Source organism: Rattus norvegicus, chromosome 4 (assembly GCF_021556685.1).
Source record: "Rattus norvegicus strain SHRSP/BbbUtx chromosome 4, alternate assembly SHRSP_T2T, whole genome shotgun sequence".
In the NCBI taxonomy this organism is placed as follows: domain Eukaryota; kingdom Metazoa; phylum Chordata; class Mammalia; order Rodentia; family Muridae; genus Rattus; species Rattus norvegicus.
The window spans coordinates 137,054,694-137,067,590 of NC_141537.1; positions in this window are offsets into that span (position 1 = coordinate 137,054,694).

A 12,897-nucleotide genomic window follows, 5' to 3' on the forward strand; every position below is an offset into this window, starting at 1 on the left:
TATTTTTTATTAGATCTGCCAGTATTGTTAAGATTTGGTATCACCTAAAAATGTTGATGGCAGTGTGAATTTTCTTCAATTGACTTCTCCATTTATGAAATTTTAAATCCTACTGGCATCTCTAGAAATCTTTGCTACATTCTTTAGCCTAAACCAAAGTAATTTTATAACTTAATAGCCTGTGTTTTCCAATATAGCAGCCATATTGAAACTTTCCTATTTAGGAAATGGCCTGTGCTTTTCAATATAGTAGCCATATTCAAACTTCTCTGGAAGTTTCTTCAAAAAGCAAACAACATCCAAGAGGCAGAGGGATGGTTTGAGTGCTAGAACTCTAGTTAAGTTTTGATTTATTTGTTATCAACTTGATAAACTTTTACTAGCAATGCATCACATGTAGTCTCTAAACGTGACTTTGGGGATGTCTTATTCAGGGTTCCCTAGAGTCACAGAAATTATGGAGTATCTCTCTATATTGAGGGAATTTATTGTAATGACTTACAGTCTGTAGTCCAACTAACCCAACAAATGTCAGGCTTGAATGGGAAGTCCAAGAATTGAGTAGTCGCCCAGTCCCATGAGGTTAGTTATTTCAGCTGGCTTTCTGTTGAATTAGGTTCCAACAGATGTGCTGGTAAGTAAATGCAAGTAGGCAAAGAAAAGTGAATCTTCCTTCTTCTAATGTCTCCAGCAGAAGGTGAGGCCCAGATTAAAGGTGTGTACCACCAGGCCTGGATCCCCCACATACTTTGTCCCAGGCTCATTTTGAATTTAGAGATATCCTTGCGTTAGTCTCCTGGGATTAAAGTTATGTACTAGCTTGCCTAGACATAAGCTTTTCATGGCCACTGTGCTTCAAGATCTCCATATCAAGATCCAAGTCAGAAACTTGGGTCTTCTAGCCTCAAGATCTGGATTACAGGTGACCCCTTCAATTCTGGGTTGTAGTTCATTCCAGATATAGTTAAGTTGACAACCAGGAGTAGCTATTATAATTCACCCCCTGTCAACTTGGCACAACTAATATCTCATGTACAAATGATACAATAACAAGGGCATAAATACACCTAATGTGATAACTATTTCTGGTATAATTGCAAACACATTTATAATAAGTCAATGTCCTTTGAGCACACTCTTTCAGTATCTCAACTTAAGTACTAATTGATGTTTAAAAAAATTGGAAGAAAGCACAAATAGCTATACAAATATGTTCTTAACAAAATGAAACAGAAGAATTCATATTACTTTATAATCCTCCTTTCTGCAACTGGTCAGATGGGTCTGTGCCCTTTATCACCCTGCTTGGATTAGGCTCTTGTAGTTTTCCATTGGCTTTAATCTCAGGACTTGGTAGTACTAAGATGACTTAAGGAATCTCCTGCACTCCAGATATAAGCCTTCTTATCTCCATTGTGGAAACGCAATCCAATTTCCCTGTGGTAATCTGGATCCATCACCCCTCCTTACACTGTTATTCCTTTCTTATACTGTTGATGTAAGGGCACTAGAAGCCCAAAATGTCCAGGGGGAAGTCTGAGCTGTTGGTTCAATGGAATGTTTGTTGTGGTTCCTGATTGGAACACTACCTGCTCTAGAATCAAAACTTCTAGGCTAACAGAACCTAGGGTTGTGGGACAGAAAGCAAAAAATATTACTAGAGCGTTACTAGGAGTGATAGTGGAACTATTCCTAGACCCATGGATTCTGGCTATGGGAGAAACTATATCATATATTGGACAGTGATTCAAAGCATACAGTTCTTTCTGAAGAACTCTGCGCCAGTTGCACTGGCTAGATTTTATGTGCCAACCTGACACAAGCTGGAGTTATCATAAGAAAGCATCCTCTCTTGAGGAAACGCCTTCATGATATCCAGCTGTAAGGCATTTTCTCAATTAATGATCAGAGGATAAGGGCCCATCCCATTGTAGGTGGTGTCATCCCTGGGTTGGTGGTCCTGGTTTCTATAAGAAAACAAGCTGAGCAAGCCAGGGGAAGCAAGTCAGTAAGCAGCACCCTTCCATGGCCTCTGCATCAGCTCCTGTCTCCAGGATCCTGCCCTGTATGAGTTCCTGTTCTGAATTCCTTTGGGGATGAACAGCAATGTGGAAGTGTAAGCTGAATAAATCCTTTTCTTCCCAATGTGGTTCTTGGTCATGATGTTCTGTACAGGAATACAAATCCTGACTAAGACAGGTAGTGTAATAGTCATTGCCCAACAGATTGTTTATGCTATTGAGGGATTGTCAGCTCAAAAAAGACATCTGTTCTGATCATGATATTATAGCAAGGCAAGACAGTGCACAGGATCCTTCATTTTGTATTTTTACTGAAAACTTGATTGTGCTAGATCTTGATCCCCTTGATGGAGAATTAAGTAGTAAGTCTCTATTTGAGGACTCAATGCCCCAATGCCCCAGCTAACTTATCGAGCCTCTGTTAAAGTACTTGGTTATACAAACTTCCCTCTTCAGTTGTTGAGCCTTTAAAAGCCCTACCTTCATCTAAATGACTAAGTGTCAATTACCAGAGATTAGTACCACCCATCTAAAATAAAAACTTTCCATTGGCTACAAATTCTGTGTCTTACTTAGGGTTTTAATGCTGTGACCAAACACCATGACCAAGGCAACTCCTATAAGGACATTTACTTGGGGCTGCCTTACAGGTTCAGAGGTTCAGTACATTATCATCTAGGCAGGGATTATGGCAACATCCAGGCAGGCGTGGTATAGGAGAAGACGAAAGCTCTATATCTTCATCTAGGCCAACAAGGAGAAAACTGTTCTCCTGGCTGCTAGAACAAGGATCTGAAAGTCCATGCCCAAAATGACATGCCCATTTCAGCAAGGGCACAACTCCTAATAGTGCCACTCCCTGGGTCAAGCGTATTCCAACCACCAAATTCCTCTTGCTGCCCTCCTATAGGCTTGTTCAAACACATTCGTTTAAGAGAGCTATACTTAGCATAACATAATGAAAACTACATGTAGTCCAACTTCCATAGTTGATAGCAGTCTCAACAGTGTTAAAAAATCCAAAGTCCAATATCTCATTTGAGATTCATCTAATCACTTAACTGTAACCCCCAAAGCAAGACAGAAAACAAGCTGTACAAACTCCAAGTGGTCTTCAAATCTCCAACTCCTGTTTCATTTTTATTGACTGCAACAAATTTCTTTCTCCTGTGCTGGTTCCATTCACTGTTACAAAATTTCCTCAGCAGATATCCAACGGCTCTGGCATCTTTACTATCTTAGGGTTTCCAAGTCAGCTTCAGCTTCACAGGTCTTTGTTCCAATGTCTGGAATCCACACATGATTTTTCTGGTCTCCTCCAAATACTTGTTACTTTTCCAACTCTACCCTCCGTAGCACTCTAGCCTTGGGTGACTGTACTCTTACTGGTGCTGTTGTTTTTGGTGATCATCCCATGGCACTGGCATATACAATATAGTGGGGTATTCTACTGCAACTAGGCTTTACCAATAGCACTCATAGAGTCACTTCATGGTCCCAAGCCTCAACTTCTTTGCATGACCCCTCCAGTCCTTGGCCATCAACTGCAAATGAGACATTAACTTCACCAATGGCCTTCCCTAGCCTCTCACAGCACCCAAACTCAACTGCTCTCCATGATTCCTTCATAGCTTCAAAACCAGTACCACTTGGATGATTCTTACATATTACCAAGTCTAGTTGTAGCATGAGGCACAACCGTGGCTATCTCTTGAACACAGCTTCCTTGTGCCCAGAAAACATTTCCCAGAAGATTTCACTTCAGTGATGCTGATCTCTTTCTTAGCTCCAGCTAATCAGCATCAATTGTCCCAGTAGTCCCTTCTATTCTTGCCTGTGAAGCCAGAGCCACATGGTTGAACCTGCTGAGTTCTGCTGTTTGCTGGGGCTGGAACATGGCCTCCCTTATTCTATTACAATCTTTATGTTTTCCAATTCCCTCATTATCTAAGCTTGGTAGTCCTGAAACTTGCTCTATAAATTTGCTCTGTAGATTGACATTAAGCTCAGAGATCTGTGTAGCTCTGCTTCTTAAAATTAGAGGTGTATACCACCATGTCTGCCTAGAACTTCTCTGTCCCAGGGTGACCTTGAACTCAGAGATCTGCTTGGCTTTATCTCTTAAAATTAAAGGTGTGTACCACCATGCCTGAACATAAGTTTAGCTTGGTGGGAATCTTATCCCAAAATCCTACTACCTTAATCTGTTATCTCCTAGAATATAAGATTCAGCTCCGTTATACTTTCTGGTGCCCCTTCAATAATTGAACCATATATTTTGAATTTTTCCTCTTCAGCTTCCTCCTTTTCATAAAAATGATCTTCATAACAATCAACTTTAGTAACTACACAAGAGAATTTATACCAGGCTGTTTAGTGACTTTCTTTCAAAGCAATTAATTTAAATCTCTTCACCTTCACATCAGGCAGACTCTTCAGAGTCACAAAGTACCTGCATTCTTCACCAAAACACTGCAAAAACAGTCTCTGTGACACATACTGAAATTCCTTTCTACTGAAACCTCTTGGCCCAGGTCTGACAGTACAAGTCACTCTCAACAACAAATTCTTCCATATTCCTACCAAGATAACCCAAAGTTCCACTTAGAGTGTTCCATTGTTTTTCAAATCCAAAGTCACAGAATCCATATTCTTCCAAACAAAAGCATGGTCAGACCTATAACAGAAATACCCCAGTCTGGTATCAACTTCTATCTAAGGGTTTATCGCCTGTTCTGTGAACAGAGACCATGACCAAGGCAACACTTATAAGAACAGCATTTACTTGGGGCTGGCTTTTAGGTTCAGAGGTTCAGCCCATTATCATCAAGGAAAGGAGCATGGCAGCGTCCAGGCAGGCATGGGATAGGTGGGGCTGAGAGTTCTACTTCATCTGAAGGCTGCTAGGAGACAATTGGTTTCCAGGCAGCTAGGACAAGGGTCTTAAAGTCCATTCACACAGTGACACACCTAGTCCAGCAAGGCCATACGTCATATTAATACAACTCCTATGCCATCACACTATGTCTGAGTAGTGAGCTACCAATTACAGTATCACTCCCAATGTAAAATGCCAATTTTAGCATAAAATTAAATACATGAATCCATGAGGAGACAGCTATTTGCCAAATAGAACCAGGAACTTTTCCTCTACCAATATGAGATAAAAATATGAATGTCAAATGATATGTTCCTATACAAAGGAGACTGAAATTGAGGATTACCAAGGTGGTGGTATGGACAGTGTTTGAACTCAAACAAGAAATTGAAACATAGAAAAATGGTTATACAGAAAAACTAACCAAGAATAGGGCATAGGTTTCTTCCCTGCATTCCTAGAACATTACTTTGAAGTAGTCATATAAGTTTGAGACACTGAAGGGAGAGGCAGAAGCAGAGGCCAAAGCAGAGGCACAGGCAGACAGAGAGGTTCAAAGGGGATCAAGGAACATCTAACGTACTGAAAGGTGAATATATATTTTCATTACTTTACTTTTTGTATTATAATACCTGCTGTTAGCCACATATGAGCAGTATAAATTGATAAGAACATGCTCTTTAGTAAGAAGCATTTGAATTTTAAGAAAAATTGAGAGAAGTAGATATTATACTTTGCATTTTCATGAAGCATTCCTGAGTGTGGAATTCCAACCAGAACATATGGTTCAACAGAACAGAATACACTACAGGTGCATACATTATTAAAGGGAATAGACACTTGAACAATTAAACATCAGCCACTTCCTTTCATAAAGGTATTTTTTCTCACTATGTTTCTCTCTTCACCAACTCCACCCAAATCAAGTTCCTATAAAAGATAATTCAGTCTCCAGTCTTACTAAATTACTTTGATCATCAATGAGGAAATAACCCGTGTAGAACACACTCTGCAGTTGAAAAATATACTCATATTGATAATACAAAAGCTTTACTGTGAAATTAGGGTATGACAGCAGCAATCTACTCTTTACCTCTTCCTATACATTGCAGGAGAAAGTAAAAAAGACACAGTGTGCTACAAACCCACCCCACAGTGTTTCCATGGTGACTCAGGCAAGGAAATCAGGGATCTCATAAAAGTATAAAGGTGACACTGGGGCTTGTTCAAAAGAAAAGCAAATTGTCTTACTTCAGTTGCTCACAAAACATCCTTTGAAAGAGCAAAGAAGTTTTCAGATTCACAATCATTGGGATTAAATTAACGTTACACTTCCAGTTCCCTTGTGCAATACTCTAGGGAATCTTTCTTGTTAAAAAACAAAAAAAAAAAACAAAAACAACAACAACAACAACAAAACAAAGACATAGTTGGCTTGATAAAATATCCAGAATTCACAGAGACCCCAGAAACTTTACCCTATCTATATCAAAGTCCTATGATGATATTCTTTTTTTTTTTATTAACTTGAGTATTTCTTATATACATTTCAAATGTTATTCCCTTTCCCGGTTTCTGGGCAAACATCCCCCTCCCCCATCCCCTTCCTTATGGGTGTTCCCCTCCACATCCTCCCCCCATTGCCGCCCTCCCCCCCAACAATCTAGTTCACTGGGGGTTCAGTCTTAGCAGGACCCCTTCCACTGGTGCTCTTACTAGGATATTCATTGCTACCTATGAGGTCAGAGTCCAGGGTCAGTCCATGTATAGTCTTTAGGTAGTGGCTTAGTCCCTGGAAACTCTGGTTGCTTGGCATTGTTGTACATATGGGGTCTCGAGCCCCTTCAAGCTTTCCAGTTCTTTCTCTGATTCCTTCAATATTCTCAGTTCAGTATATTCTTAAGAAATGCTCAGTATCTGAGTTATACTCTTGGAAGATACCATATACCTTCATAAGCCTCTCCTTCTTAAAACTATTTCATCAGCTTTATTCAAAAAGTCATTTCTATTCAGATATTGCAAAGCTACTATTCATGACATCTCTACATAGCACCCCACTAAACTAATCAGTAAATGAGAAGACTAATCTGCAATCTGTGAGCACATTACCCTAGAACTAAGCATAATGTAGCATTCACTTTAAACACCATATTTTTCAAAAATATGTATTATTCAACCACATGTGAGAGTGGTTTACTCTTCATCTCTTGCTTTCTTCTTTTTGAGTATTTTTTATCTCCTATTCCCCCTTCCCATATTAGCCACACCAACAATTGGAACCATGCTGAAAATTTAATATATATTCATCCCAATTTAATCGACTGCTGCTGTGCGCTTTGACCCCCTCCAAAATTCATACTAAGGCTTAATCCCTAATGCAATAACATTAAAATCTGATGTCTCTAGGAGGTGATTAAGTCATGAGGGCCTCTCCCTCCTCTTCCTCCTCTCCCTCCTCCCCTCTCCCTCTTCTCCCTCCTCCCTCTGCTGCAAACAGGTGCTCACCAAAGCCACATGCATTGAATGTGGAACACCCACATTGAATAACTGTGAGAAGTAAATTTCTAATATCAAAAGGATATGCAGGATAGCAGGACAAATGAGTTTTATGCATGCATTCTGATGCATAAATATATATGCATATATTTATATTGATGTTTATGCATTTTATGGGTCCTGTGTGCATGTATTTCAGTCACTATCATACAAAATTTGTGCTAAGCTACCCACATTTTCTGCATTTTGATTTAAGGGGTTGGAAGTGTTTTTCCTTCTAACTTTTATTTTGTGGATAATGGGAAAGGTCTAATCTCTTTTTCACATGACGGTCTTCATGGCCCAAGAAAATATAGGAATTTACTTCATATATGCTGATATGAGAAACAAGATACTTTTATAAATTCCTTTTGACATAGCAAACCAACGATACTAGGTAAGATTTTGTGAAGAAAAAAAAAGAGAATTTTTTTTTCATGCATAGAGAAGCAGACAATAATGTAAGACTCAGGATTCTGAGAAAGAGTAGGAAAGCAAAAAGAAACAGTGAAAAGACAACCATCTATTTTTGGGCTGCTTGATTTTTATCAAGTCACTGTCACAGAAGGAAGGAGGATATGTGTTGTGACTTCAACATGGGAAAGGCTAACGTTCCCTAAAAGGTAGCCTGCCCAGAGAGAAATAAGAAATGCTTATGCCAGACATATGTGCCCATCTTGGCAGGATCTTGTTTGCTAAATCCTAAAGAAAAGGTACACTGAAGAAGTGGCATTTTAGGGAATGAAGGCTGTGTCATGAACACAAAATTTTCATTTCAGCATTTGTAGATTTGTGCTTCTAAACATACTGCCAAGATGGCGCAACAGATAAAAGTTCCTGTTACCTAAGACTGTTGACTGATCAATTCAATCCCTAGGATCCCACATGATTGTGTCAGGAGAGGACCAAACATGTGGTATAAGTGAGATCTGAGTCCACAGAGTAATACCTAACAAAATAAAGTTAAATTAGTTTTCAAAACTTAACTTGGACAAACCTGACATGAAGACAAATTGTTTTTTGGACAGTTGATTTGAATCATACCAAGAAAAAATTCTGAGAAGTTTTGCGAAGTTCTAAAAAGTATAAGCTCCATCAAAATTCACAGGTAAGCAGGTAAACAAACAACAAGCCTGGCCTAGTTAGAAGTGACGGTCAACTCCACACAGCTACAAGTTGACTGAGAAGGGAGTCTGAATTGAGGGATCACACAGATTAGACTGACCTGAGGTCATATCTTTAAAGGATTGTCTTGATTGTTAATTGATGTAGGAAAGTCTAGTCTATTGTGGGTGGCGCCATTCTCTCGGAAGATAGTCCTAGGCTATGGAAAAAATATGACTCAGTGAGCAAGCCACCAAGACTGTTCCTTCCTCCGTGGTTTCTGCTTCAGGATCCTGCACTAACTTCCCTCAATGGTGAACTGTGATCTATATGATGAAATAAACAGATTCTCCCTTACATTGCTTTTGGTAAGAGCATTTTTATCACAGCAAGAGAAAAGAAATGGCAACAAAGGCCATGAAACATTCTAAGATTCAAAAACAACTGTACTAGCACTACAAAAAGTATATCAAGTAGAATATTCACCATGTAATAATGTGTTTAATCTTCTTAAAAATAGCAAAGAAATTAGGTAAGGAATAAATGGTACTATAAATGGCAGGAATGTTTGCCTGAGAAAAAGAGACCATGCATGTCTGGGTTAATGTAGTGCCAGAGACATGGGATGGGATGCAAATAGTAATTATTAATGGAAATACGTAGCTACTGGGGATGACAAGGTAGGAGGAAACCTCTAGAAAATCCCAGAGAACTGGGATGTGAGAGGCACTAAGCTTTCAGTGTGGCTTACCTTAGCCAAATGTCCAACAGTGGGGAGATGGAACTTGAAGAGACAAGAGACAGTAGTTTGAAGGGCTCACATTGTAGGGATGGGGACACCAACCTACCTTCAAAATTTTTGACCCAAAAATGAAGCAGAGACTAAGGAAAGGGTTCACCAGAGACTGGCACAACTTGGGATCCTTCCCATGAGCAGAGATTTCAAACCCTGATTTGATTGCTGATGCTATGTTGTGCTTGCAGAGAGGAACCTAGCATGGCTGTTCTCTTCGAGGCTCTTCAAGCAGCTGAGTGAGACAGATGCAGTGATCTACAACCAATCACTGGCCTGAGGTCAGAAACCCCTCATTAATTCCCAGAATTAAGGGAATGATTGAGGAAGCTGAAGGAAATGGTAACCCCATAGGAAGACCAAGAGTGCCAACTAAACTTGACCCCTGGGAGCTCCCAGAGGCTAAGCCACCAACCAACAAGCATACCTCAGCTGATTCAGACTCCTCACACTTACATAGCAGAGGACTGCATTGTCTAGCCTCAGTGGGAGAATTCTGTAGAGACTTGATGCCCTTGTAAAGGCAGATATGAGGAATGCACCCTCTCAGAGGCAAAGAGAATGGGCAGATGGAGCGGAGAAATCTGGAAGGGGGGACTAGGAAGGGGCAACATTTGGGATGGAAATAAATAAAATAATTAATTAAAAAATTCAACTATGTTTTTTAAAGAGTCAAAACTACAAAGTTGGAACTATTATGGGAGCTTGACATTTTTAAAGTTAGGGCAATGGATTCTAGAACAGTTAGCAGTAGAAAAACAGCCTCCATTAAAACATTGGTGATAGAAATTAATTCTTAAAATCTAAAACTCTTTAACCATTGAGGAGGATGAAAAGAAATAAGCTGAACTAAATCAGAGTCAAACTGCAAAAGTGTAAAGGTTAAAGGGGAGGAGGGGCAAAATATCTTGCCGATAGATGCACGTGACTTCAGAAGAAGCACTAATTTAAGTACAGCTTATTTTTAAAAGCAACAATATTAACCAGATGTCAGGAGAATACTGCTGGTGGCTGAGAGCAAGCAACTGTCAGTCTATAATTACATGCTCACTAAAGGTCTCCATTAGGAACTGGTACAAAATGAAAACATTTTTCAGACAAACAATAATAAAAAAAATCTATCAACTCACTCTTACTGAAGACTTTTGAAAGAACATACTTTAGAGGAAAGACGTGAGTTGCATGAAAACCTGAAAAGTCAGGACAATGTGAAATATGCCAGGGAACAGACAAGTATATTTAACAAATGAAACATTGGTAGCTAAGCAAATTTTTCGGGTTTAAATATTCAAGATGGCATAAATTTTGTACATTAATTAAAGCTAAGTGAAAATAACTTCAAAAATGTAGTTGCAATATTTAGGTGACAATTACTGCTTAACTGCTTCGATTGAAATAGAAGTGTTAAATTAGTGAGCTAGACACTCATTTTATTTTCTCTTGCTGCTTGGGATTGAGCCCAGGGCTTTGTGTATGTATCTCAGACAGCATTCTAATCTCCAGGCCTTAGGCATTTCAGTAGAAAAGGATAAATGAACAATACTGAGAGAGATTAAGCAAAAATCAATGAGAAATCAAAAGCATTGTGGAGAATAAATACCAAGCCATTGCATTTTCTTATGAATATTTAGCATAGGAGCTGGAGAGATGGCTTAGTGGTTAAGAGATCTAGCTGCTTTCCTAGAGGACTGGAGTTTAATTCCCAGCATCCACATGGTAACTTATAACCTATTTCATTCCAGTTCCAGAAAACCTAAAGCCCTCTTCTGGCCTTGGGAATACATGCATGTGGTACATAAACATATGTACAGGCAAAACACGTCTATACGTAAACTAAAACAAACATTTAATATATATATATATAATATATTCAAAGTTAAAATAGAATTAATGAAAAAATAAAAAGAGTATAACTGTTGCATAGGTTAAACAGAAAGTAACATGTGTACCAAAAGGGCAACAGTAAAAGTTTTTAAAAATAAAATAATAAGAATTGTGAAATCGTGAACTCACAGTAAAATTGTATGTAAGTCTCTCGAGTATCTGTACAGCTTTGATGAATAGGACAATTTTGTCCTGCATTTACTTTAAAAACGTGTTTTTGAAGCTGGTTCTGTTGAAGGGTGGCCTCAAAACCCTGGTAAGGTGGAGAATGATAATGAATTTCAAATCTTCTTTAAGTACTGAGTGATGTGGTTCCAGGTTTATATGTTTCTGGATGCCATCCTACCTGGTTTTCTGTGGTTCTGGGGTTGAAGCCAGCACCCTCTATATCCTAGATAGTCACTCTGGAAACTAATCTCATTCTGCAGCTTCTCCTCTTCCTCCTCCTCCTCTTCCTCCTCCTCCTTCTGTATTTGCAGGATACAGGGGAAAAAAACACGAGTAGAAAACAATCTTCTCACATACTCGTCCTCTACATCATAGTTTGCTGTTATATCTTGCATTTCAGAAATGCATTTCTTATAATTAATGAAACTAGCATTGATATGTGGTATGAATTAAGAACCCCAGTTGCATTCACACATTGCTATATAGTGTGACATGGGGTATGAAAATGAATATATTCATTCATCTTACACATAATTTTATGTCCAGCTTCCTGTAATATGCTGATTTATCATATCCCCTCCTCCCAAGTCCCCTAAAAACACTGATTTTCTTTCTCTTTCCATAATTTTGCCTTTTGCAAAATGTCATGGAAGCTGAATCATACCCAAGCTTCTTTTATTTCTCAAAACACATTTTAGTTTCATTCACATCTTTGTAGGCTCTGTAGTTAATTTAATTTTATTAGCAAATAATAGTCCATTATTATGATACACTATAGTTTGATTGTCTATGCTCCTGGTGAAAGATCTCTTTGCTGCTCCTTGTTCATAGCCACTATAGACTAAGCTTTTAAATAAATTAATATGAAGATTTCTCTGTGGATATGAATGTTCATGCAATATGGTAAATGCCACTTGATAAATTAGGTGTTAAGGATGTTGTATTCTCTGTATCAGTGATTAGGAGTTTCTGTTGGCTTTCCATTGTGGCTGGATTTTAATACTATTTTTTATTTTAATTATTTGGATAGGTATATACCTCAATCTCATTATGCTTTATTTTTTACTTATATATTGGAAAAAAGTGTTGAACTACTTCCTACATTCCTATCTGTAATCTTGTGTCCTCTTCGGCGACACGGGTATCTTTGTATTCTGCAGAAACTTCACATTAGGTTTTTCATGGTGTTGATTTATCATTATTCTGATTTGAATAGTAGCATCATGCCCAATAGAAATTTTTTGATACTCTCTCTTGCACAAAATTTTACAATTTTGGAGTTTGCCTTTAGATCTAAGATCAGATTAAAGTACATTTTAGGCAGAACATGTTATATCTCTGTTTTCTTCACTTTGCTTTGTTGTTTTGCTTATGGATCTCTACTTGTCACTATGTCATTTGCAAGAGACTGTTCATTCCCCATTTTACTGTCCACCCTCCATGGTCAACTAAAAGTTTACTCTGCATATGTTGGTCTCTCTTTTCCCACACATTTACTTGCCTGCCTTGTCACT